Here is a 27,377-nt window from a genome sequence, read left to right on the forward strand (position 1 = left end):
AACAGTCTTACACAATTCACAATGCTCACCATAGCACATACCCTCCCCAATGTCTATCACCCAGCCACCCCATCCCTCCCACCCCCCACCACTCCAGCAACCCTCAGTTTGTTTCCTGAGATTAAGAATTCCTCATATCAGTGAGGTCATATGACACATGTCTTTCTCTGATTGACTTATTTCGCTCAGCATAACACTCTCCAGTTCTACCCACGTCATTGCAAATGGCAAGATCTCATTCCTTTTGATGGCTTCATAATATTCCATTGTATATATATATATATACACATCTTCTTTATCCATTCATCTGTTGATGGACATCTTGGCTCTTTCCATAGTTTGGCTATTGTGGACATTGCTGCTATAAACATCGGGGTGCACATACCCCTTTGGATCCCTACATTTGTATCTTTGGGGTAAATACCTAGTAGTGCAATTGCTGGATTGTATGGTAGCTCTATTTTCAACTTTTTGAGGAACCTCCATACTGTTTTCCAGAGTGGTTGCACCAGCTTGCATTCCCACCAACAGTGTAGGAGGTTCCCCTTTCTCTGCATCCCTGCCAACATCTGTCATTTCCTGACTTGTTAATTTTAGCCATTCTGACTGGTGTGAGGTGGTATCTCACTCAGGTTTTGGTTTGTATTTCCCTGATGCCAAGCGATGTTGAGCACTTTTTCATGTGTCTGTTGCCCATTTGGATGTCTTCTTTGGAAAAATGTCTGTTCATGTCTTCTGCCCATTTCTTGATTGGATCATTTGTTCTTTGGGTGTTGAGTTTGATGAGTTCTTTACAGATTTTGGATACCAGCCCTTTATCTGATATGTCATTTGCAAATATCTTCTCCCATTCTGTCGGTTGTCTTTTGGTTTTATTGACTGTTTCTTTTGCTGTGCAAAACCTTTTTTATCTTGGTGAAGTCCCAATAGTTCATTTTTGCCCTTGCTTCCCTTGCCTTTGGTGATGTTTCTAGGAAGAAGTTGCTGTGGCTGAGGTCGAAGAGGTTGCTGCCTGTGTTCTCCTTTAGGATTTTGATGGACTCCTGTCTCACATTGAGGTCTTTCAACCATTTGGAGTCTATTTTTGTGTGTGGTGTAAGGAAATGGTCCAGTTTCATTCTTCTGCATGTGGCTATCCAATTTTCCCAACACCATTTGTTGAAGAGACTCTTTTTTCCATTGGACATTCTTTCCTGCTTTGTCGAAGATTAGTTGACCATAGAGTTGAGGGTCCGTTTCTGGGCTCTCTATTCTGTTCCATTGATCTATGTGTCTGTTTTTGTGCCAGTACCATACTGTCTTAATGATGACAGTTTTGTAATAGAGCTCGAAGTCTGGAATTGTGATGCCACGAGCTTTGCTTTTCTTTTTCAACATTCCTCTGGCTATTAGGGGTCTTTTCTGGTTCCATACAAATTTTAGGATTATTTGCTCCATTTCTTTGAAAAAAGTGGATGGTATTTTGATGGGGATTGCACTGAATGTGTAGATTGCTCTAGGTAGCATTGACATCTTCACAATATTTGTTCTTCAAATCCATGAGCATGGAATGTTTTTCCATTTCTTTGTGTCTTCCTCAACTTCTTTCATGAGTATTTTATAGTTTTCTGAGTACAGATTCTTTGCCTCTTTGGTTAGATTTATTCCTAGGTATCGTATGGTTTTGGGTGCAATTGTAAATGGGATTGACTCCTTAATTTCTCTTTCTTCTGTCTTGTTGTTGGTGTATAGGAATGCCACTGATTTCTGTGTATTGATTTTATATCCTGCCACTTTACTGAATTCCTGTATGAGGTCTAGCAGTTTTGGGGTGGAGTCTTTTGGGTTTTCCACATAAAGTATCATATCATCTGCAAAGAGTGAGAGTTTGACTTCTTCTTTGCTGATTTGGATGCCTTTTATTTCTTTTTGTTGTCTGATTGCTGTGGCTAGGACTTCTAGTATTATGTTGAATAGCCGTGGTGATAGTGGACATCACTGCTGTGTTCCTGACCTTAGGGGGAAAGCTCTCAGTTTTTCCCCATTGAGAATGATATTTGCTGTGAGTTTTTCATAGATGGCTTTTATGATATTGAGGTATGTACCCTCTATCCCTATACTCTGAAGAGTTTTAATCAAGAAAGGATGCTGTACTTTGCCAAATGCTTTTTCTGTATCTATTGAGAGGATCATATGGTTCTTGTTCTTTCTTTTATCAATGTATTGTATCACATAGATTGATTTGCAGATGTTAACCAACCTTGCAGCCCATGGATAAATCCCACTTGGTCGTGGTGAATAATCCTTTTAATGTACTGTTGGATCCTATTGGCTAGTATTCTGGTGAGAATTTTTGCATCCATGTTCATCAAGGATATTGGTCTGTAATTCTCCTTTTTGATGGGGTCTTTGTCTGGTTTTGGGATCAAGGTAATGGTGGCCTCATAAAATGAGTTTGGAAGTTTTCCTTCCATTCTATTTTTGGAACAGTTTCAGAAGAATAGGTAATAACAAAAGCAAAGAAACACATCGACAACAATACAATAATAGTGGGGGACTTTAACACCCTCCCTCACTGAAATGGACAGATCATCTAAGCAAAAGATCAACAAAGAAATAAAGACTTTAAATGACACCCTGGACCAAATGGACTTCACAGATATATTCAGAACATTCCATCCCAAAGCAACAGAATATACATTCTTCTCTAGTGCCCATGGAACATTGTCCAGAATAGATCACATCCTAGGCCACAAATCAAGTCTCAACTGGTACCAAAAGATTGGGATCATTCCCTGCATATTTTCAGACCATAATGCTTTGAAACTAGAACTCAATCACAGAAGGAAAGTCGAAAAGAACTCAAATACATGGAGGCTAAAGAGCATCCTACTAAAGAATGAATGGGTCAACCAGGAAATTAAAGAACAATTTAAAAAATTCATGGAAACAAATGAAAATGAAAACACAACTGTTCAAAATCTTTGGGATGCAGCAAAGGCAGTCCTAAGAGGAAAGTATATAGCAATACAAGTCTTTCTAAAGAAACAAGAAAGGTATCAAATACACAACCTAACCCTACACCTAAAGGAGCTGGAGAAAGAACAGCAAATAAAGCCTAAACCCAGCAGGAGAAGAGAAATAATAAAAAGATCAGAGCAGAAATCAATGAAATAGAAACCAAAAGAACAGTAGAACAGATCAACAAAACTAGGAGCTGGTTCTTTGAAAGAATTAATAAGATCCATAAACCCCTGGCCAGACTTATCAAAAAGAAAATAGAAATGACCCAAATAAATAAAATCATGAATGAAAGAGGAGAGATCACAACCAACACCAAAGAAATATAAACAATTATAAGAACATATTATGAGCAACTCTATGCCAGCAAATTAGATAATCTGGAAGAAATGGATGCATGCCTAGAGATGTATAAACTACCAAAACTGAACCAGGAAGAAATAGAAAACCTGGACAGACCTATAACCACTAAGGAAATTGAAGCAGTAATAAAAAATCTCCCAACAAACAAAAGCCCAGGGCCAGATGGCTTCCCAGGGGAATTCTACCAAACATCTAAAGTGTTTAACTCTTGATCTCAGCTGAGGTCTTGATCTCAGGATCCTGAGTCCAAGCCCTGCATTGGGCTCCATGCTGGGTATGGAACCTACTTAAAAAAAATGGGTAAGTGATTTTTTTATTTTTTTTATTTTTTTATTTTTTTATAATTTTTTTTTTAAAGATTTTATTTATTTATTTGACAGAGAGAGACACGGTGAGAGAGGGAACACAAGCAAGGGGGAGTGGGAGAGGGAGAAGCAGGCTTCCCGCAGAGGAGAGAGCCCGATATGGGACTCGATCCCAGGACCCTGGGACCATGACCTGAGCCGAAGGCAGTTGCTTAACAACTGAGCCACCCAGGCGCCCAATGGGTAAGTGATTTGAATGGACACTTCTCCAAAGGTATACAGACAAATTAACACACGAAAAGATGTCCAACATCACTAGCTATCAGGGAAAGGCAAATTAAAATCACAACAAGATACGAATTCATACTCAATAGAATGGCTGTAATCAAAAACACAGAAAGTTACACGTGTTATTGAGTGTGTGGAGAAATTGGAATCCTCATACATTACTGATGGGAATATAAAATGGTGCAGCTTCTTTGGAAAAGAGTTTGGCAGTTCTTCAAATGGTTGAACACAGTTACCATACGGACCTAGCAATTCCACGTATAAGTATATACCCAAGAGAAATAAAACCATATGTTCACACAAAAACTTATACATGAATATTCATAACAGCATCATTCATAATAGCCAAAAAGTGGATACAACCAAAATGCCTATCAGTTGATGAATAGATAAATAAAATGTGGTATATCCATATGACAGAATATTATTCAACAAATTAAACATGAATAAAAAAAGAAGTACTGTTACATGCTAGAACATGAATGAACCTTGAAAACATTATGCTAAGGGAAAGCCAGTCAGAAAAGCTCACATATTTTATGATTCCATTTATATAAACTATCCAGAATAGGCAATCCATAAAGACATAAAGTAGATTAGTAGTTGCCTAGCATTAGAGGATTGGGGCTGGGGGATAAGGAGTGACTGCTAGTGGGCATAGGATTTGGGGAAGGGGTGATGCAAACAATGCTCTTAAAACATTGATTCTGAGGGGAGGACCTGGGTGGCTCAATCGGTTGAGCGATCAACTCTTGATTTTGGCTTGGGTCATGATCTCAGGGTCCTGGGATTGAGCCCCATGTCGGGCTCCATGCTCAGCTTGGAGTCTGCTTGGGTTTCTCTCTCCCTCTCCCTCTACTCCTCCCCGCCCCCCCCCCACATCCCCCCACCTCCCTCCCTTGAGCACATGCTCTCTCTCTAAAATAAATAAAATCTTCAAAAGAAAAAAACATTGATTGCAAGGATGTTTGCACAACTCTGAATATACCAAGAACCATTCTAGTGTGCACTTTAAAAGGGTGAAGTGTATGGTGTGGGAAGTGTATCTCAAAATAGCTATTACTAAAAACAAAACAAAACAAAGCACAGAAGAGAAAGAGAAATTAGTTAAGTCAGAAATTAAAACCAGAAGTGACAAGGAATAAAGTAAATTCCTGGAACTTTCAGAATCATGAGGAAGACTCTAGATTTATCCTAGACATAAAATGAATTTTAAGAAAATTTTATCTAGCCTTTATGTGAAGAGCAATAGGATAGACATAAGGATTACATTCCTGTTGGTGAGTAGTGTATGAGGGAACTGGCACTCTCGTGCCCTGTTGGTGTATGGGTAAATTGGTGCAATGTGTCAAAATTTTAAACATCCATACCCTTTAATGTAACAAACCTACTCCAAAGGATGAATGCATATAGATGTTCATTAAATCATGCTTTGTAATATTGAAAATTGGAAATACTCTATGTCCATCTATAAGCAATTTTTCTCAATCCTAGCCAATTCAGTCCTTTTATAATAAATATTTTGTTAACACTTCCTTTACAGTCCTGAAATGGAAGTCACAGATGCCTAAAACAAAATATACCTAATTGTAATATTAAAGAGAAATAAAAGGAAAGCAATTTGTAACAAAATATTATGTATTTCAAAATGTAAATACTCTAGACACAAAACATACTCTAGAGGGCAGTACCATCCAGTTAAGAACTCATTATCTACAGCAAGCTGGTTAAATTATGATATATCCAAACAAAGGAATGATGCATATCTAGATTCACTATCGTATTATTGAACAAAAAAGCAGGTTGTAAAACAGCAATCATATAGGTAGTTTTACATGGGAAAAGGTCTAAAGAGATGCTCACTAGGATGTTGATGACAAGAACTGTCTCTAATGATGAGATTCATAAAGATTTTTGCTTTCTGCTTGTATATTTGAACTTTCTTGCCTCTATATAAATTTAAAAGCTTATGGCAAGTCCCAGTGGGACAATCACAACACAGATCCCTTGGGTTCTGGAGTGAAGTCATGTCATCTGCAGTGGAGTCTTAAATATCTTTTGTTGAATGGTTCCTGGCCTTTTCCATGCAGATACCAAAGATGGTGTTGGGGCTAGTCACAGTACATGGATAGCCAAGGCCATCTCCTGTGTTGTCAGGTGAGCATCATGGCTAAGTAGTACTGCCAGGCAGGAAGTTGGTGGTCATGCACTGTGAGGGCATCCACATTTCTGGCAATTTCTACTGAAACAAGTTGCAGTACCTGGTCTTCTTCCACAAATGCATGAACACCAACTCATCCTGTGGGCTCTACCACTTCCAGTCTCCTATTACTTCTGGGCCCCTAGCTACATCTTTTGGCAGAATGGTACAAGGCATTTTGCTGCTCAAGACCAAGTAAGACCCAGCCACCTTGACTGCCTCATGGTATTTGATGGGATCTCACTCCTGCTCCTGTCACCCCCACCTCATAAGAAGAAAAAGTAAATGGTGGTTTTTACTGCCCTCAAGGTTGTGCATCTGAAGCCCACTCAGAAGTTTGCATACCTGGGGCACCTGGCTGGCAAGGTTTCCTGGAAGTACAGGCCATGATGGCCACCCTAGAGGAAAAGAGAAAGGAGAAGCCCAGTTCCATTATAGGAAGAAGTAGTAGCTCATGAGGTAGCAGAAACAGGCCAAGAAGGATGTGGAGAAGACAACTGATAAATACAAAGAGGTCCTCAAGACCCATGGGCTCCTTGTTTGGGTCCAATAAAGACTTTATTTCTCATGGTTGGTCTTGCTTTCCCATCTTCCATTGGTACCCTAGGATGTGGGGGACCTAAATGTGGCAGTCCCACTGTCCAAGTGCCACAGGCAGCCACTTAAGAGTGGCCCTGAAAGTAAGGGGAATACCTCTAAGTGAGCAGAGATTTGACTTGTGCATCTGGTAGTATACTCTGAGTGGAAAGTTATGGGCACTGGCAAAAGGCTTGTTTGCTTGGTCAGAGTCTGGAGGGAGAGAGGAGATAAAGAAGTCTGGGAAAGAGGCATGTGGTTGAATCTATAAAAGTGGATATGAAGTTTGATCTTTGTTTCACATGTTAATGCCCAACAGAGAGCATCCATCACAGAAGAGGCACTAAACAACTACAAGAAACAGTAACTTGTCACCCAGATAACATCACCCAGTCTCTGCCATTGGTTACACCGGTGTTGCGCCAACAAGGACGTGATAAGAATCGGGGCAGGAATGGAGATTATACATAGGCCCAATAGCATGGACGCCCACTTACAAGGCTTATCTATCTACTGCCACTATAAATTTCCAACTTGCCGGCAACAGAGACCAATGCTTGGCCCACAATATGGCACCATCCTTTTAGAAGACCTACCAGTTACTTGGTGGCAAGTTGTCTACATTGGATTCATTCCACCCTGGAAGTAGTATCAGTCTACCTTGACTGGAATATCAACATATTCCAAGTTAGACCTCCTGCCTGAAGGTTCTTAACCAGTACCATTGAGGATTTAAAGTGTTTGGTCCAATGACCAGGTATTTAATACAGCAGTGAGCACATGACCATGGGATCCATTGATCTTTTCATAAACTACACCACCTAGACAAACTGCTAGACTGATAGAGCACTGGAATGACTTGTTGAAGATTCATTTGAGGTGCTAGCTTGCAAAGGATACCTTGTGAGGAGGGACATCATCTTCCAGGACTCAAGGTAAACTCATTACATGGTACAGGGCCCCCAATTCATTACATGGTACAGGGTCCCCAGTAGGGAGAATACATGGGGGTCCAGTAGCTGAAGGGTGGAAGTAGGAGTATTTCTGTATACCGATTATTAGGGATCCACTCTGGGAATTTTTAACCTTTTTTCCCCAGAGGTTAGAAGTTTTGGCTACCTCAGGAAGAGTCCCATTAAACCCCAGCTACTGCTGGCTAAAGTGCCAGGTCACTTCAAGGTCTTCGTTCCAAGAAACCAGCAGGAAAGTATAACTGACCCTAATCTTCAGTAGAACTGCAGTTATACAATACAGACAGGAAAGAATATGTTTAATACTCAAGTAATCCATTTGGGTGTCTTGGTTTCCACTTGACCAATTTAGATGGTACATGGACAAGTGCAACAGCCACAAATTGAGAAGGACCTAGTGATGAAGGGCTAAGTCCCCTCAGAGAAGAAGATCTAGGTCACTGCACTAAATAAACTACCTTGACAAGCAGAGGGTGAGGGGAATCTAGAATGGGTAGAAGAGGAAGGAGATGATCAGCTTCAATTATGGCCCCAAAAGTAGCTTCAAGGGCTGTAGTTAATCCTACGAACACTTTTCTTATAAATTTCTCCAGGAAGAGACCCAATGGAACTTTGGAAGAGCTGCTTCTAGAACTTATTATATGTAAAGGGGTGAATGGTCATAGAAAATGTGGTACACTGCAGAGATCTCCCCATCTAGGACCAAAGTCATTCCACCAGCTGCTAGAAATATTAGAGGCTGATAGCTTTCAACTGAATCCTACTCCAGAACTTACCTTTGGCTCAAGAGGGCCTCCTTACTTTTCTGGGTTTGGCCAAAATGATCGGTCATTGAGGTAGCATAAAGTCTTCAGAACTCTCTGTAGGAAAGACTGATGCCTTTGCTGGACTGCATCACAGTTTAACTTCTTCCTCTGTCCAATCTTACTTCCCTTACTCATTCCAGAGGTGGGTCCCAAGAGCAATCTCCAGTGAAATTTCTGCACCTGAATCTCTGTGTCAAAGTATATTTCCTGGGGAATTCAATGTGTGATAGATTCCCTTCCCTGTGTATCTTATCTGTTAAGACCTTTTGTAAGTTTTTTAAAAACTAAAAGTTGCTTAAATAAAAAAGGGGATTTCTTGGCTCACATAACTGAGCAGGTATCAGGATTGATTTGATTCAGTGGCTGAATAATGTTAAGGACTTGGTTTTGCTCCTTCTCTGCTCTGCCTTAGAATCAGCATTATCCTAAAGCTAGCTTTGTTCACAATGACAGTAGCTGCAGTAATTCCAGGGTTTATATTCTCAACCCTCACCATCCAAATGGAAAGATGGAAAGAGAGCAGGCTTTAGCAGCTTTATTTAAAGAATAAGGAAAAATCTTTCTCAGAGTCAAGAGCAATTCAAGGTTCACAGACACAAACTGGTCAAAGTCTGGGTTTCCTAAACCACTCACTGTGGCAAGAAGTATGGGATTACCTTGAGTGCTTTAAAATAATCAGAGTTCATTCCTGGAATTGTTGGTATGTTTTAATCTTTGCCTTCTACAACCACATGGATGCTTCACCAGGGGGAGCGATGGAAGGGATGTTGTGGAGACAAACTATATTCTTTTGCTAGGGCTGCCATAACAAGGGACCACAGACTGGGTGCTTAAACAAAAGAAATCTATTTCCTTACAGTTCTGGAGGCTAGAAGTCTGAGATTAAGAGGTTGGCAGGGTTATTTCTTCTGAAGCCTTTCTCCTAGGCTTGTAGATGGCCATCTTTTCCTGCCTCTGTGTGCACACATGTCTATGTTCTAATCTCCCCTTGTTATAAGGATACCAGTCATATTGGATTAGGGCCTATGCTAAAGACCTTATTTTAACTTAATCACCTCTTTAAAGACCTTGTCTTCAAATACAATTACATTCTGAGGTGCTGGGGATTAGGACTTAAACACGTGAACTTTTGGGGGGACACAATTCAGCCCATAACACAAACTCAACATCAGCATCAATTACATATTAAAATATGTTCATCTGGTTGACTGTTGCAATAAATTGTCAACTCTTTAAGGGCAAGAACAATATCTTATTTATACTACCAGTGCCCAGCACAAAGCCTGGTACACAGCAGGCAGTCAATACAAGACAATAACTGCTTGCTGAGGACTATAGAGTTCATTACACTTGGTCAGTATGAGGTCACTGGTGATTTTCTCCAGGAGCAGTTTCAGTGGAGTGGTGATGACATAAGCCTAATTGTTGTGGGTTTAAAGAGTGAATGGACAGGTTCGACAATATAAAAATTAAAACCTTCTTATGACAAAAGCCACCATGAGCAAAGTCAAAAGATGATTATGAAAAAAAATAGTATCTACATATATGGAACACCAAGAGTTAAGAGCTCTAACATAAAAAAGATCCTATAGGGGCACCTGGGTGGCTCAGTCGTTGAGCGTCTGCCTTCGGCACAGGTCATGGTCCCAGGGTCCTGGGATCGAGCCCTGCATCGGGCTCCCTGCTCGGCGGGAAGCCTGCTTCTCCCTCTGCCACTCCCCTTGCTTGTGTTCCCTCTCTCGCTGTGTCTCTCTCTGTCAAATAAATAAATAAAATCTTAAAAAAAAAAAAGATCCTATAAAAAGATCAGAAAAAGATGAAGACAAGCAACAATATAAAAACATAAAAAGATTATGCACAGCCTCAAAATATATGAAAACAATTTCAGCCCTATTAGTAGTCAGGGAAACACTAATTAAAATATTAGTGAGATAGTATTTAATGCACATTACACCAACAAAGATGTAAGATTCATGCTTCAGTCCTGGTAAGAGATAGAGAAATAGACATTCTTCTACCTTTTGATTGGAATGTGAACTGCAATAATTCTAGAGGTAATCTGGCAGTGTCTCACTCAAAACATCTTTGGTCACAAGTAACAGAAAACCCAACTCATCCCCCTACCCCTGCCAAGAGTTATTTATATAGTCACGTAACTGAAAATCTAGACATAGCTAGATGGAATCTACTAAAATGTTATCATTAGAATCTAGTTTCTTTCCAAGTCTTAGTTCTGTCTTCCTCTGAGTGGAAGTCATTTTCTGTAATGGTCTCTCTTTATGAAGAGAGCTTACATCCTTAGAGCAACAAGTCTAGCAGAGAAGAAAAGTCCTTGATCTAATTCTTACTGCCCTGAGTTGAGTCATGTGTCCATCCCTGAACTATAGAATATTATAACTCTGTGATATTGTACTCTCATTGATCAATTGTAGAAGCCAATGGAGGAGTCAATACCATTTGTAACTCCAAAGGTTAATAGAGGAGGACTAATTCTTCTAAAGAAAATGAGGTGCTGTTACCAGAAAAAGAGATGGATGCTGGATGTCAAAACAAACAAGAAAAAAAAAAAAAAATCCATATATATTCTCTCCAGGCAGTATCTATCAAAATGTGCACATATCTTTTGTCCCAATAATCTCACTTTAAGGATTTGCATCTATAGAAAGACACTGCACAATTTTAAAAAGATACATGTATAAGGACATTCATTCTAGCAATGTTTATAATGGCACAAAATCTGGACAAATCTTTATTATCTATCAATAAAGGAATGGCTTAAAAATTATGGTACATTAATAGTATATTGTGCAGCTAGTTAAAAGAATGAGCTAGATAAGAGTATCCATTATAAACCTCAATAAGAAAAAGTTCAGAAAAATATACATGGTGTAATTCATTATTTGTAAAAATCAAAATTTCTATTAATATGTGTTTCTATAACCATTGGAAAAAGTATGGAGGGAAACATTAACCTTTCAGCCTTGATTTTTTCTAGGATTGGGATAGGGAGAGGAAAACTATCTTTTTCTTTATTTGCTTCTGAAATATACTTTGTTATACTTCTGTGTTGTCTGAATTGTTAAAATGAATGTTTATTACCTTTTAAACAAGTGAGAAGAAAGTGAAATGAGGAAGTAGTCTTAGATATAAACTATTTTTAGATTTGGAGAGAAGAAAGATAAATTAATCCCCAGTAAAGCAGAGATTGAAAATATTGGAGACAGAGTAACCCATAGGTGGGCCCTGAGGGAATAGAGAGGATCCATTTCAGAGCAGAGTCCCGAAAGTACCAGGGCTGCGATGGCTTCACTGTTCCAGAGGGAAATGCAAATAAACAGCATAGTTCATAAAAATTTAGTTCTTTAATGTTGTAAGTGCATTTTTTTAAAAGGAATTGAGGGTTATAAGAGATGGGAAGACTTTAAAAATGTATACCATTATTTGTCAAGATTAAAAAGTTAGCAGCCCAGGCGCCTAGATGGCTCAGTCGTTAAGCGTCTGCCTTTGGCTCAGGTCATGATCCCAGGGTCTTGGGATCAAGTCCCACATCGGCCTCCCTGCTTAGCGGGGAGCCTGCTTCTCCCTCTCCCAATCCTCCTACTTGTGTTCCCTCTCTCGCTGTCTATCTCTCTCTCTCTCTCAAATAAATAAATAAAATCTTAAAAAAAAGAAAAAGTTAGCAGCCCTACCTATGTCAGTTCCTAAACTGTTAGAAATGCTAATGGTTTGTAAATCCCGAAGTCCGGAAAAAACAGATCTACAGCACAAGTAGAAAGAGCTAAGTAAGCATTAAGCAAGAGGTGTTTCCTCTGTGGTAGAGGACAACAAGTGTGTGTGGATATAGACAGTTATAGATAGACTGCAGGTATAGGGAAAGAAGGTAAGAAAGTTAAAGACTGTGGCGAGATCTTTTGCTGGGTCAGGGTTGAGGGGCTCTGCAGGAGTAATTGTGAGGTTGAGACTTGAGGGGAGTGGTAAAAAAAAAATGGTAAGAGGTGCTGTGGGGGATGGGAAACCAACCTTAGAGAAACTGGACTTTTAATATGGAATAATATCTGAATATATTTTGTTCAGATTTGTCCTTTTATGAAATTGTCCTTGGTCCTTTTTGTATTCTCTCCCTCATTTGACACCCCCTTTCCCAACCAGCACTTTTGCTTTTATTCCTTTTATGACACTTATATTCTTCCTTAGTTTGTTTTTGTACTTATCTGTACCCACTAAACTGTCTCTGAGACTCTGTTCATTCATCTATAACCATCTCACAGCACCTCCCAAATAGTAGACACCCAACTGATTGGTGCTGAAGTAAATTTAATTCCACATAGAAAATGATTGGGTAATAATCAGTATCATCTTGATTAAAATTCTGCACAGTTGTGAAAACAGAGAGAAACCAGCATTTTTTTTTTAAATTCCTGTAAACTAACTTTTCCCTATAGCATGTATTTTTCATTCCTTACCAAGATACTATATATTTGGTCATATTTTGCTTGTAAGAGTCTTAAACTGTACACCCGTGGAATTCATACACTCCTGTTATAAAAATGTCACAGAGATCATTAAAATACAATTTTCCACTGTAATGGATATGAAAACTGAGGACCAGAAAAATTAGGCAATTTGTTCAAAACTGCAAGGGTATCATCCATATGAGAGTCATATTTCCAACTCAATTGAGTGCCTTTACACAGTGATTCCACCTCTTAATTTCAATGTTATTTTGTATTCAACTTATAGTAGTTAAATTAATAATAGCAGTTATCTCTGGTAAAGCTTTCTCAAAATCAACATACTGTTTACCCTTCTTTTTTTTTTTTTTTTTAAAGATGCCAGTATGGGTTTCTGTTGCTGTGTGACATGTCTGATAGTTTAAGTGCTGGGTAAAGTACAATAAGCCAATTGGGCATTCAGTTGAAGGTTGCTTTATGATGCGTATCATTTGTGTTATTTATGGTTATAATCAAATCTTAAATGTTGACAGTGATGGTTGATATATCAATCTTTACTCCTGCATTTTATAGTTCATCATTTAAACCTCTGTATCTCTTTATTACATTGTAAATAAAAAATACTGAAACCACAGAAAGAGTAACAAATCCTCACATGCAAGCATTAACTAGGAGGATGCTGCAGGTACAGAAATACACAGTCTTTTCCCTGGGGAGGCAAGAGATGGCCTATTACAAACCACATGAAAGTAGAAACTACAAGTACATTAGCATCAAAAGCATTTTTCTCCTAAAATATTCTCACATAATACCTAGTGGAAAATTAATTATCTGCCAGAGAATAAATATATCCAAAAATTCTTATTGTTCAGTATAGGGGTTCCTCAAAAAATTAAAAATAGAATTACCCTATGATCCAGTAATCACACTACTGGGTATTCACCCAAAAAATATAAAAACACTAATTCAAAGGAATACATGCACCCTTATGTTTACTGCAGCATTATTTACAATAGCCAGACTATGGAAGCAACCCAAGTGTCCATCGACAGATGAATGGATAAAGAAAACGTGGTCCATATATACAATGGAATATTATCTAGCCATAAAAAGAATGAAATTTTGCCATTTGCAACATGAATAGAGCTAGAGAGTATAAAACTAAGTGAAATAAGTCAGAGAAAGACAAATAACATATGATCTCACTCATATGTGGCATTTAACAAAAGAGCAGAGAGAAAATAAAAGAGAGACAAACCAAGAAACAGACTCTTAATTATAGAGAACTGATTGTTACCAAAGGGGAGGTGGGTAGGGATTAAAGACTACATTTATCATGATGAAAACAAAATAAAATAAAATGATAAAGGGGAAATGGCCCCAGGGGAAAAAAAGGATTTATATCGTTTAGTTTTGCTGAAATGGTATACTGTTATTGCCTTTTTTTAAATTATAGTTTTCTATTGGCAGATATTGTCATTTGACCTTTAATTAAAATTTAAGAAGTCATACTTTCTTAAGAAATAAATAAAGATTATCATGTAAAATATCCACAGAAGAATGTTGCCCCATTAGTCTCCACCTGAAATTACATTCCCAGAGGTCGCGTTCTCTAGGGTGAAGATGTGCATGTATACATGAAAAAGCTACACCCTTATTCTGTTGGATGGCTCATCATCGTGCTTGTTGACCTGGTTATTTTACGGAATTCTGTTTGCTCTGATAGTGACAGGGAAAGGCCGTCCATAAAAATTTTTGTTCTTCCACTAGAAAAAAACCATTTTAACTCCTCTAGATCATCATTCCTTCAAACTTTCCAAACACAGAAAAGCCCATCTAAATCCCCAAACCTCGTATCAAAAACTATACGTTGTAAAACTCCAAAGACTTTGAGATCGGGACAAGGCTGCCATTCATATATTCCTCCAGCAATTATTGACCAAGTTCTCACTGAGTGACAGGCACTGTGCCAGGAGCTGTTGGGAGACACTGTCCCAGAGCTCACAGTGTGAGGCGGACACGGAGCGGACCAGACTGCACGCACAGGATGAGGGTGCCATAGAAGCGACCTCACAGTCCGGGGAGCAGGGGGCATGGCAACCAGCCCAGTCTGGGCGCGGGCGGCACAGAGGTGGCCTGCCGGCGGGGTCTCGAGGACGTGGGGAGGAGAGTCATTCTGGGCAAGTCGTGGTTAGGGGGGCGCAGCGTGCACAGAAGGGGGATGGGGCAGGCGGCAGGGAAAGGTGCGAGCCGCACGGCTGGCTGAGCCTGAGACCTGGGGTAAGCCGCGTCGGCGGGGCGGCCCGGGGCGGCCCGGGGCCTGAGCTTCCTCCCGCGGGGCTGTCAGCAGGACCCCGGGGTGCGCGGGGGGCTGAAAGGACCACCTGGAAGAAGAGGGGGAGGAGCAGTCAGGAGCGTGCCGAAATTGTCCGGAAGAGAAACTGTGAGGTCGAAGAGGCGGTGACTTTGAAAAAGCAGCCTGTGAAGGTGTTTCTCAAGTAAAACAAAAGATCTAACGACCCGACGGGGAATAAACAAGGCACAGAGGCTCCACGTCGCAGGTCCCGACAAATTATCGAAAAATCACGCCGCTGCCTGACCACAGAGTGGAAGTCCTCTAAGTTAATCATAATCAAGTTTAATTTTTTTGCTGTGGGAATTAAGACATGGGGAAATGCGTAGACTCGATGTACCACAGGGGAAACCTCTCCCCTAAGCATGTTTTAAATGCCGCCAGGACAAAAGAAAGCGGTGGGCTTTCAAGTTAAGGACACTTCAACCTGCCGGTAAGGTGTATTTCAGCTGGGCAACGGTGGGTGCCGGGTGAAAACTCAACCCACCGCCAAACAGCCTAAGAACGCTCTTCAATATCGGATTACCATAAAGATAGTGTAGCAAAGGCCACGCAGACCACCTCACGTCCAGGTCCCCAAAGGCCTCCTCCATTGTCCGCGGCAGCTAAGCGGCTCCTCGGCCAGCGTAGCGCCAACTCGAGCGCCTCACGCACGGCGCCTGCGCACAGTCCGCAGGGTGGGAGGGTGACAGCCCGCGGAAGACGTTTCCCAGAAGCCCGCTGCCGTTCTCCCTCCCGCTCACAGGCCGCGTGACGTCACTCCGCCCGCCACGTTCCTAGGTCGCTAAGGGTGGTTTGCCAGCGCCCCCCCGTGGTCCGGTTGAGCGTTGCAGCGGTGCGCGCAGGGCCCAGCAAGCGAGTAGGGAGAGTGCGGCGGATTCCGCCGCCCGCGCCGCCGTCGTCACCGTAGCGCGCCGACATGTGGCGGCGCGGCTGAGCGGAGCGGAGGGGGAGAGAGGGGAGGGCACGCGAGGGGAGGGAGGAGGCCAGACAAGGCGGGGGGAGGGGGAGGAGCGGTGGCGCAAGTCGCGCGGAGCAGCGCAGCCCGGGTCCGCTCTCTGCTGCGCCGCCACCTCCCGACTCGGCGGGTAGAGCCGGCGCCCTAGCGACCTCCGGAACAACTCAAAGCGGACTAAGGAGTCCATGTTGGGGAACTTGGCGTCGTGACGGGGACCTAGGGACCGGCAGTGGTGCCGCCGCCGCTGGAGCAAGCGCCTCGACCTCGGCCTGAGGTAAACACGGGCCGACCCCGGGGCGGATGGACTCCGGCAGCTGTCGGGGCGAAGTGGGGGCTGTTACGGGCTGGCGCGGAGCGGAGGAGCCGGCCGGGGGCGACGGGAGGGCGGACAAAGTTTCGGAATCGCGCGCGGCCCAGACGGCGTCCTGCGCTGGGAGGAAAGTTGGAGCTGCCTCTCCAGGCGGGGGACGCTGCGGCGGGGCGGGCCCCTCTTCCTTCTCGCCACCCCGCGAGGGAGGCCCCGCTCCGGCCGCCGCCGCCTCTCTGCCGACACCCCGTCCCATTTCCTCCTTGTGGCCTACCCGGCTCCCGCCGCTTCTGCCGGCGGAGCCTGTCGCCGCCTGGGCTCGGGGTCCGGGTGGGGGGGGCGGGTTGAGGCAAGAGGCTCCGCGACCGAGTCGGCACACATACACCCCCTCCCTGCGGTGGAAACGTGTCTTGCTGGGCTTCCGGGCGCTCGCCGACCCCCGAGTTCGCTTTACTTAGTAGACTTTGCTTTTGTCAATAGTGTCCAAGCCCGCTCGTGAAACCAAACTTTACTACGCCGTGACCTCTCGGTGCGCGAATAGGGAAGAGCCGGCGCTGCTAGGCATCAGCGTTTACCTCGTCCTGATTTCAAACTCTCTCCCACCCCCCGTTTTTAAACCCGTTTCCTGGGCTGACAACAAAAGGGCCGGATCTAAACTTAGCTTAATGAGTCGCGCCTCCTCACACCTAGGAATTTTGAACCATTACAGACATTTCTTAGAGATCGCTGGCCGTCTTGCTGTCCACACATGTTCTGGAAGAATTGTTTTAAAAGTAAATGCCCGGTTTAAGTAGTTGACTAAAATACTCACAGATTCAGATGTGGAATTGTAAAATACCCCCGACATGTTTCTGTAGGGGACTTCTTACAGCGTCTACGAGTTGAGCGATTATCATTAATTTTGGATTGCTTCTAACATCTTTATCATACTGCCAGTGACCTAAGATTTTTAAGCAGAACTGATCCCAAAGTTTTTAATGTTTGGCTATTGGACGCTGATCTTAAATTTTCCAGTTTCGGAATTTTGACCGAATTTCGGAAAAAGCATATTAATAGATGCATTTTTCATTTTAAAAATTAATTCGAGCATATGACTGCTTACTTCAGCAGAATATTGAAGGCAAAACGTTATTAAATAACTGGTAGTTTTTGTGTTTTATTGGTAACTGTATTAAAAATTTTGATAAGAATCAAATCTCTTTCTAGACCATTGCTTTCTCTTTCCTGTTTCTTTGGCTGTTGGCTTAATCGTCCCACTTTTTTTGCTGTTGGTTAAGAGCTACAGTAAAAAGTTTGTGGGATTTTTATTTTTGTTGCTTTAATTTATTGGGCAGATGAAAATTTGAAATTGTCTTTGGATTTATTTTGTTTTATACTCTTAAAGATAATCTAAATTTACTTTATGCAGTATGAGTTTTTAAAATTACTCTTACTGTAGCTGCACTTTTTCATTACATTTTTTGGTGCTTGCAAGTATATTAATAGTAATTCAGTTTTACATTCAGATGATGACCTTTTTGCCCGAGAATTTGAGTACATTAAAATAAAGATTTTGAGTACATTTTAAGATTTTGGTAGGGTAAGATTTGGATGTTTGCTTACTCCTGGTGTACTCACACTCTGAAAGCATTCTTCAGTAAGTCAAGGGGGAATAAAACTGGATAGGAAAATAGAAAATTGTTCATAAATATGCTGCCCTCCTGAAATGTGTAATGGAGAAAATTTTAAGAGTGATTTTTTTGGGTATGTCTTTAGGTGGTGGTAGTGGGGTCCATGAGTTAAGATTGAAACTCGTCAGGGATCACCCAGCTTCCTCATTATTTTTTGGGCACTAGCCTGGCTTAGGCAATTTTCCTGAAAAGCTGTGCTGTTAATTAGGGATAGGAGGAAACAGTGCAGTTGACTGATGTTGACTCGCCATCAGTAGCGTGTTCTAATAGTAGGAGAGTACAGTATTTACTACTCATCGACTTTATACTGAACTTTTTAGGTACGGCAGTGAGAAATGGTTGTAAAATCTAACCAAAGAGAGTGGCAGATGTAGAGGTAATAAAAAGAGTCAGCCTTAGAATAATTTTCATTGTAACTTCCCTTTAGCAAGCTCTGCCATCATCCACCTTTGCCTTTTAGTCACGTACATTGGATCTTGACTTACCTTACCCAGTGAAATAAAGAAGCTTAAAACCTAAATTCTTAGTTATACCTTTTGTCCAAAAGAATAAATTAGTAGCTTTGCACCTTATCTTGCATCTGAATTGTACTAACTGGTAGTAGCACTCAGTAGAGCTCAGAGTTAAAATACCTGGTATTCTCTTAGTATTCCCAGGACTCATCTTTGCATTGTCATTGTTGTCTTTTTTTTAAAGTTGTGGCTTTGTTAATTCTAGTACTTAGGCACATAAAGTTTTACTATAAAATGTAAAAACAGTACCATCATCTCTCACTTGCAAAATAGTTTCCTAAAAAGTCTCACTATGGCCTTTGCTTACCTATATGGTTTTTAACACTCAACTGCCAGAGTGATCCTGATGAAATTTGTCAAACCATGTCACTTCTCTTCTCAAATGGCTTCCGTTCTCAGTCAGTAAAATCCAAGTCTATCGTTTACCAGGCTCTGAGTGTTTTAAGTCTCTTCTTCCTCTCTGACTTGATTATCTTACTCTGTTCAACCAACTTCTACTCTGCTACTGAAGTTTTCTCTGACTACTCTGTATAAAATAGCAGACCTTCCTCCCACATTTCCTACCACTTTTTAAGCCACATTTTCTCCATAGCGTTTTATCTTTTTTTTTTTTTTTAAGATTTTTATTTATTTATTCACGAGAGAGAGAGAGGCAGAGAGAGAAGCCGGCTCCCAAGGAGCAGGGAGCCCGATGCGGGACTCGATCCCAGGACCCTGAGATCATGACCTGAGCCGAAGGCAGACGCTCAACCATCGGAGCCACCCAGGCGCCTGCGTTTTATCATTTTCTAACATATTGTATAAATTACTATCTTAAGTTAATAGTCTTTCTTCTTTAATGAATCTCTGTGAGAACAGGGTTTGTCAGTTTGCGTCATTTTTTTGTCCCCAAATACCTGAATAATGCCTGATACATGGTAGGTGCTTATATTTAATACTTAATAGATTAACCTGCTTTCAGCTAGAAACATTAAAACATTTAAAATATTAATTGTGGTTTGAAACTTTAAACTGTGCTAGTCTCAGTCTTTTGCATGAACTGCTAAGTTACTTATTATCCATGCTTTATATTCAGTTCAGGGGACATTTTCAAAGGAGAGTATGATAGAATGTGATCTTGAAACTGATGTATCAGGATATAGACAGAACTAAGAATACTTAGCTAAGGGTAAAGTGGTATAACTGTCTTACTGTTTAAAAGTAAGACAGTTGTCATTTAGAAGCCAAATTATACTTATTTTTGGTAGTTCCAGAAAGCAGAATTATGATTGTGGTAGTGGGTATTGAAAGGGAGAAGCAGCAAGAGTGGGTATAGGGAAATTAGTTAAGACTCTTGCAGTAGTAGTCCAGAAGAGATGAGGATAGCTTGAATTAGGATGAGCATTGTGGAGGTGGGCAAAAGTAAATGGGATTTGAGATCACCAGGCCTTTGTTGATGGATGGAAAGTGAGGGACATAGAAATTTCAACCATCAACTCAGGGAAACAGCTAGGTTGATGGTGATACCACAGAAGGACCAAGGTTCTTTTGATTCTGGCATATTGCATTTAAGATACCTTTGGAACTTTCAGATGGAAATTAGATAATAGGGTTCTAAATTTCAGAGGAGAGGTATGGGCTGGAAATAGAAAATTGGAGTCACTTACATAGATAGTCGAAACTAAGGTGGAATTGCCTAAGGGAGGGAATATAACTTGAAGGGAATCACAGTGGCCTCTAACATAAAAAAAAAAAGTTTGCTGGAGGAATGTAAGCTCCCAAAGAATACTGTGAAGGTCAGAGAAGTAGGAGTTGAGTGTGGTATTAGAGAAACCAAAGGAAGAGAGTATTTCAAGGGGAGAGTAATAAGTAGGGTCAAGTATTGATGAGAGTTGAGTAATGTAAAAGCTGTAAGATTTTTTTTTAAGTTTTATTTATTTGAGAGAGAGAGCAACAGCACAAGTGGGGAGGAGAGGGAGACGCAGGCTCCCCGCTGAGCAGGGAGCCCGACTTGGGACTCAGTGCCAGGACCTTAGGATCATGACCTGAGCCAAAGGCAGACGCTTAACTGACTGAGCCACCCAGGCATCCCAAGATTTTTCTTTTTTTTTTAGAGCTGGGGGGAGGAAGAGGGGGAGAGGGAGAGAGAGAATCTTAAGCAGGCTCCATGCCCAGCACAGAGCCCAACAAGGGGCTCAGTCTCACCGCCCTGAGATCACCACCTTAGCCGAAATCAAGAGTCGGGATGCTTAACCGATTGAGCCACCCAGATGCCCCAAGAGCTAAAAGATTTTTTCATTGAATTTAACAACAAGGAGCTCATTGGCCTTTTGAATAAGTAAGATAGTAAGCTTCTTATTTTCAAATTGATGCTCCTGTAATAGCTTAACTAGTTGTAAAAAAAACTGAGATCAAAGATTAAGAGGGGCGCCTGGGTGGCTCAGTTCTTAAGCGTCTGCCTTCAGCTCAGGTCATGATCCCAGGGTCCTGGGATTGAGCCCCGCATCGGGCTCCCTGCTCCTCAGGAAGCCTGCTTCTCCCTGTCCCACTCCCCCTGCTTGTGTTCCCTCTCTCACTGTCTCTCTGTCAAATAAATAAATAAAATCTTAAAAAAAAAAAAGATTAAGAAATTATCTGTCCACATTACAGAAGAGACCTAATGTTTGTCAAATATTTGCTATGTGCCAACCATTCTGTTTTAGACATTTTACATAAATTTTCATTTGACCTTTTCAGCAGCCTTGCAATATTGGGTATATTAATTCATTTTACAGAAAGGAGTCTGAGGCTCTAGAGAAGTTAAATTACTTGCTAAGTGTCAGAGCACTTTTTAAGAATATATACTCAAGTCCATCTGACTCTTGGGTCTTTATTCATTGTATCAGTTGGCCTTTCAAACTCTAAGTCAGTGCTATCAAGTAGTAGACTTTTCTGTGATGATTAAAATGTGTATCTGTGCTACCAATACAGTAGCTGATGTGGCTGTTGAGCATTTGAGATATGGCCAGTGCAACCGGGGAACAGAATAGTCGTTACAGTGCAGATGTAGATCAAAAGTCATTAAGAATCCCATAAATAATAAAGCAGAGTCTTTTCTTATAATAAAAAGAGATGGAAACACATACTCACTTGGAAGGAGTACTGCTTTACTCATATGCTAGTTTTAGGTGCTGTAAATGAATATTGTAGATAATCTTTTTCTTTTTTTAAAACAATTTTAAACTTTCAGAAAAGTTTCAAATACAATACAAAGGACTTTTTTCCCTGAAATATTTGAGAGTAAGTTGCAGGCACAGTCCTGCTTAAGTCCCAAGTACAAGTACAGGGAAGGTTTTACAAGCCCTGAGCCATTTGGGAGTAAGTTACAGATGCCTTCTCATCACCCCAAACAAAGATAAGGACTTTCTTTTACATAAATATATCAAAATCAGGAAATTAACATTGCTGTATTACTACAATTTAACTCTCAGACCTCTTTCAGGTTTTGCCAGTTTCCACAGTAATTTCGTTTGTTAACAAGAGTTCACATTTCTGTGTTGCATTTAATTATAATGTCTTTTTACACTCCTTCAACCTAGAATAATCAATCCCTCAGTCTTTTCTTGATTTGCATAACCTTGACATTTTAAAAGATTGCAGGTTAGTTTTGTTGTTAAATGTCTCTCAGTTTAGATTTGCCTGGTATTTCCTCATGGTTAGATTCAAATTGTGCATTTTTTTCACAGGAGTGTCTCAGTAATGATGCTGTGATCTCATTGCATCCTATTGGATGGCATACAATTTCTGTTTGTGCCCTAACTGATGATATACACTTTGATTAAGGTGAAGTCTCCCAAGCTTCTTCACTAAAGTTTTTTTTTTTTCCCTCTCTTGATAACTAATAGTATTTTGTGGGAAAGTATTTTGATAGTTTATAAATAGCCCATTCTTTATCAGATTTGCTATTTATTCTCAAATTGTCCCAGCTTTGACCAATGAAAGCCCCTTCAAGCTGGTTTCTGTGTTCTTTTGACTTGCTCTGAGCAAGTGTGACACAAGAAAATGTTCTAGGGTCACCTTGTACATACTTTCCCTGCTATGACCCTGGAATCAGCCGTTTCTCCAAGGAGGGATTTCTTTCAGTGAAGAAAGGTATTTAGAAAACCAAGATTGGGGTGCTATTTTTATTTCTGTATATACAAAAATCCATGAGCTGGTACTAATTTTTCCAGTTGTAATTTTTGTGTTCCAGCGTTTGTTTTCATTTTCTCCCTCTCCAGATTTATAACATCCTTCTCTTACAAGGGGAAGCCTGACTCCCAGTATCCTTAGTGTATTTACTTAATGATCAATCACCAGGATGTAGCCAAATTCCTTTTGTCACTATTGCTTCCTCCCCTGTGTTGCATAACATTTTCACTCTTCTTAAGGCTCTGATGATTTGTGCCAAGATGCATTCCTCACTCTAGGCCCCTCAGATACCTCATATTGAGGATCTCACCATTCTGCTTGAGCTCCAGTACCTCACTCTGGGCTCCCTCACCATCCTTCATATGGACACTGGCGTTAACTTGGGCTCCAGCACCTCCAGGCAGAATACCAACATATAGACATGTTTTCTTAAAGATTATACTCACTTGTTTTTATAAAAGATTATCACACCAAAACTTGTAGTGAAAATTATGATCAAATATGTTCTCAACTTTTAAAATTTAAATCCTCTTGAGATGCTGACATCTCTGTTAGTGATAACACTAATCTCCCTCCTTATTTTCCTTTTTACCCAGGAGTTCTCAGATGTACTTACAGGAGAGTCTTTTTAATATAATTTTGACAGTAAGGTAAAAATTGGTTCTTTGGAGTCCGTCAGACCTAGCTTTGCATTCTAGTTGTCCCAGATAGTGATTGTCACCTTTTATTGGTGACTTAATCAGTGTCCTCACCTATTTTAATTTTTAAGGAACACTTACCGAAGTCCAGTGGTAATAGCAGCTAATTCCAGTCTCTTTTGTTTCATACCTTAAGTTAACTCTGTTTAGTGATTTTCAAACCTTTTTAATGTAGTATTACTAGTGTTGAATATTGGTGGTGTTTTAATTTTTAAAATGTTATATAGTATGGGGTCTTGAGGATTAAATGTGCAAAGGCATGTCAGAGTTTATTGCCTGATATGAAGTAGGCATTTCCCCTACCCATAATCTTCTGCTATAGGTTTGTTGATATCTGTGTCTAGTAGGTCTGGGGATGAAATATGGTCTTTGCCCTTGAGGGGCTTAGTCCTAATCAGGCCTTCTTTATTGCTCCCCAGTGTTCTTCCATTTTTTCCTAATTAGTTTTCCATACTTTCCTCTCTTTCTCCACTTTCTGTTGCTGCATTATTTTCAAAACCCCCAGTTTAAACATGTCAAAATAGATAAATGGGATTGAGGTGGACTTTTTCTTAGCGATTTCCTACTTTTTACAAAACACAATTTAAGTCCTACCTTGGACTTAAACTTTTAAGTCCTTTTACATTCTGGCCCATAATTATGTCTTTACCCTTATTTCCTATTGCTGTTCTAAATGAATTCTTTCTGACTAAATTAGTCCTGAAAAATGCCTGTAGTTCACATTTGGCACTTAGCATATGCTGTCTTGTTCATCTTTTGTGTGCTACTTCTCCAACTCTAGTTTTTGCAGCAGGAAGGGTTATAGTATCTTAATCTAAGTCTTTGTATTCCAAGCCAGCCTCAATACCCTGGCCAAAGTAGTAGTTCAGCAGCTTAAAGTAAACGAAAACAGAAATATAAATATTAAAGAGAGCAGCCACAGCAACACTGCTTTGAAAATACTCTGGGCTCAGTGAAACAGCTTACAAATGATAAATGAGCTGTTAAGGTAAATATACTTGTAACACTATTTTGTATGCCCAGATGGCCTGTCAAGAAAATTGTTTCTTTAAATTATTGTTCTTATGGGGAATAAATATTAAAAACTTAAAAAATTTGTAAGGTATCATTCACCTGAAAACCTTACTGTAGACGAGCCTTCAGATAGGACAGCTTTAATGCATTAAGGCCATATTTCTTTAGGAACTGTTGTACGTGTTCAGTTACTTAGACATCAGCATGAGTAATATGAGGGAGATGCATGAAACGGAAAATAGCTTTATTCTTTCAAAACTGCTACAGAAGTAGATAAAACTAATAAAATGAAATGAAGGAGAAATCTAGTCAAGCCCTTAAGAGAAGTTAAAAATATATTTTATATTCATATAGCCACTCCAACTTTCTTTGACTACTATTTGCATGGCATATCTTTTTCTATACTTTCATTTTAACCTATGTTTTAATATTTAAAGTGAGTTTCTTAAAAAGCAGAACGAGACCTGTAAATACAGAGAACAAACTGATAGTTGCCAGAGGGAAGGGGAGGGTGGGAGGCTGAGCAAAATGGATAAAGGGGAGTGGGAAATACAGGCTTCCAGCTATGTAATGAATAAATCACAGGAATAAAAGGCACAACATAGAGATTATAATCTTAATATTTTAATAGCATTGTATGGTGACAGATGGTAGCTACACTTGTGGGGAGCATAGCATAACATGTAGAGAAGTTGAATCACTATGTTACACACCTGAAACTAATGTAACATTGTGTGTCAACTATACTCAAAAATTTTTTTTAAAAAAAGTTGAGTTTCTTGTAGACAGTATGTAACCCAGTGTTTTTGTAAACTCTAATCTGACAATCTCTCAATTAGTATGTTTAGGTTATTTATATGTAATTATTGATATGATATACTAATTTGTTTCCCATTTCCTGTCCTTTTTTTGATTATGTGCATATATTGAATATTTTACTTTAAATTTATCTGTTGACTTTTTGACTATATCTCTTTGGATTATGTCTTAGTGGTTGCTTTAGGTCAACTCTTAACAACTAGAAATGTGTCTAGTTTGATTTGAGATACACTATAAATGTAAGATACACAGCAGATTTCAAAGACTTACTACCACAAAAAGAATATAAAATGTCTCATTTAATAAGTTTTTTACTGGTTAATATTTGGACATATTGGGTTAATAAAATATACTAGATTGATTTTATTTTAACTTTTAAAATATGGCTACTAAAAATTCAAAATTGTATATGTGGCTCACATTATTTTTATTGGACAGTGCTGCTCTAGGAATTATATATATGTATATATATACTGAAACATTAACAATCTATTTAGAATTAATATTTAGTACTTGAAGTGACTGTAGAAGCCAAACAACTCCTCCAGTGACCTTTATGTTAAAGTTGTTGCATGTATTACATGTATATGGAATGAAAACCCCACTAGACAATAATGTAATTTTTGCTTACAGTAATCATATATTTTTTAAAGAATTTAAGAGGAGAAAAATAGTCTCTTATCTATATGTAGCTATTGACTATTTGTCTTCTTTGTTAATGGAATTTCAAGTTTCTCTCATATCATTTCTCCTCAGCTTGGAGAACTTCCTTTAGGGTATCTTTTATGCTTTATACCTTGCTGGTGATAAATTCTCTTTGTTTTTCTTAATTGAAAATGTGTTTTCCACTTTCATTTTTGATGGATTTCTTTACCAGTTACAAAATTCTGGGTTAACAGTTTTTTTCTTTAGCACTGAAGATGTCCTGCCTTCTTGGATCCCATTGTTTCTGATGAGAAGTTTTCAGTAATTTGAGTCATTAATTTGAATCATTAATTTAATCTGTATGTTGTGTTTATCTATTTTAGAGATTTTTTTCCTTCACCTTTGCTTTTTTGTGGTTAATTACGATTTGTCTGGGCATGTTTATCGTTCTTTTGAGTTAATCCTATTTGGTATCTCCCCAACCATTTGTGAATTTTTAAATTTGGGGAGGTTTTGGAAATTATTTCTTCACTTTTTTTTTTTTTTTTTTAATGTACCAGTCTTTTCCTCTTATTTTTCTGGAACTCAGATGACATAAATAGAACTTTGGATGTTGTCCACAGGACCCAGAGACTCTTCATTTTCTTTCAGTCTTTCACTTTTCTGTTGTTCAGATTAGATCATTTCTTTTGATGTATCCTCACATTTACTGACTCATTCCTTTTATTTCCAATCTGTTGTTGGGATCTTATTTCAGATACTGTATTTTTCCGTTTTAAAATTTCCATTTATTTCTCTGTTTTTTATAGCCACTATTTCTCTCCTGAGAACCCCTGCCTTTCCATTGATTTCCTTTAATATATAGTGACCCAGATTAATATTTGTTTTCTTTTCTGCCAGAGGGCTAGTTGAGTTCTGATCCTGATACTTAGAACTGGCTTTGTGACCTTAGACAATTTACTTAATTTCATTGTATACAGGATGGAGACGTTTTCACAAAATACTGTAAAAGTTAAATGAGATAATTTAGGAAATGTCAGAAAGTAGTATCTTGAAATAGTATGGAATGCGTACCCAAAAGTCCAGCTCTTGGGGCATTTGGAGCATTTATAATAAGATTACATTTAGGAAAGATTCCCAGTATCTGCCCATGCCTGATGTTAATGTAGAAGAGTGTTCTTTCTTTTTTACTTTTTAAGTAATTCATAGTAAGTGATAATATTTCCAGATTAGAATACTAATGTTTTACAGAAGTAGGATTGTGAAATGTCTCTTTAAGTTATGGTGAAATA

General features: G+C 39.7%; 1 protein-coding gene, 1 long non-coding RNA gene and 1 pseudogene across 8 annotated transcripts in view; 2 read left to right on the forward strand and 1 right to left on the reverse strand.

Moving 5' to 3' along the window:
* Positions 1–16,191, reverse strand: part of LOC123843820 (uncharacterized) — a 188,516-nt gene extending 172,325 nt beyond the window's left edge. The window contains exon 1 of the long non-coding RNA XR_008505986.2: positions 15,840–16,191. This is a non-coding gene — a long non-coding RNA (uncharacterized LOC123843820). The remainder of the gene's footprint in view (positions 1–15,839) is intronic.
* Positions 6,081–6,709, forward strand: LOC123839647 (large ribosomal subunit protein uL13-like; annotated as a pseudogene).
* Positions 16,192–16,233: 42 nt separating the features above from the next.
* Positions 16,234–27,377, forward strand: part of SCAF11 (SR-related CTD associated factor 11) — a 104,518-nt gene continuing 93,374 nt past the window's right edge. For 4 of the 7 annotated variants that reach the window (XM_064591361.1, XM_064591362.1, XM_045873580.3 and 1 more), the window contains exon 1: positions 16,302–16,545. The gene's annotated coding sequence lies outside the window, so the exon portion shown is untranslated. Of the gene's footprint in view, positions 16,546–27,377 lie in introns of all 7 variants that reach the window. The other 3 variants (XM_045873579.2, XM_054507086.2, XM_045873578.3) reach the window with 2 other exon arrangements.

The sequence above is a fragment of the Mirounga angustirostris genome, unplaced genomic scaffold (genome assembly GCF_029215605.1).
Source record: "Mirounga angustirostris isolate CCGP_5_RB_7025 unplaced genomic scaffold, mMirAng1.0.hap1 SCAF_5, whole genome shotgun sequence".
Lineage (NCBI taxonomy): Eukaryota > Metazoa > Chordata > Mammalia > Carnivora > Phocidae > Mirounga > Mirounga angustirostris.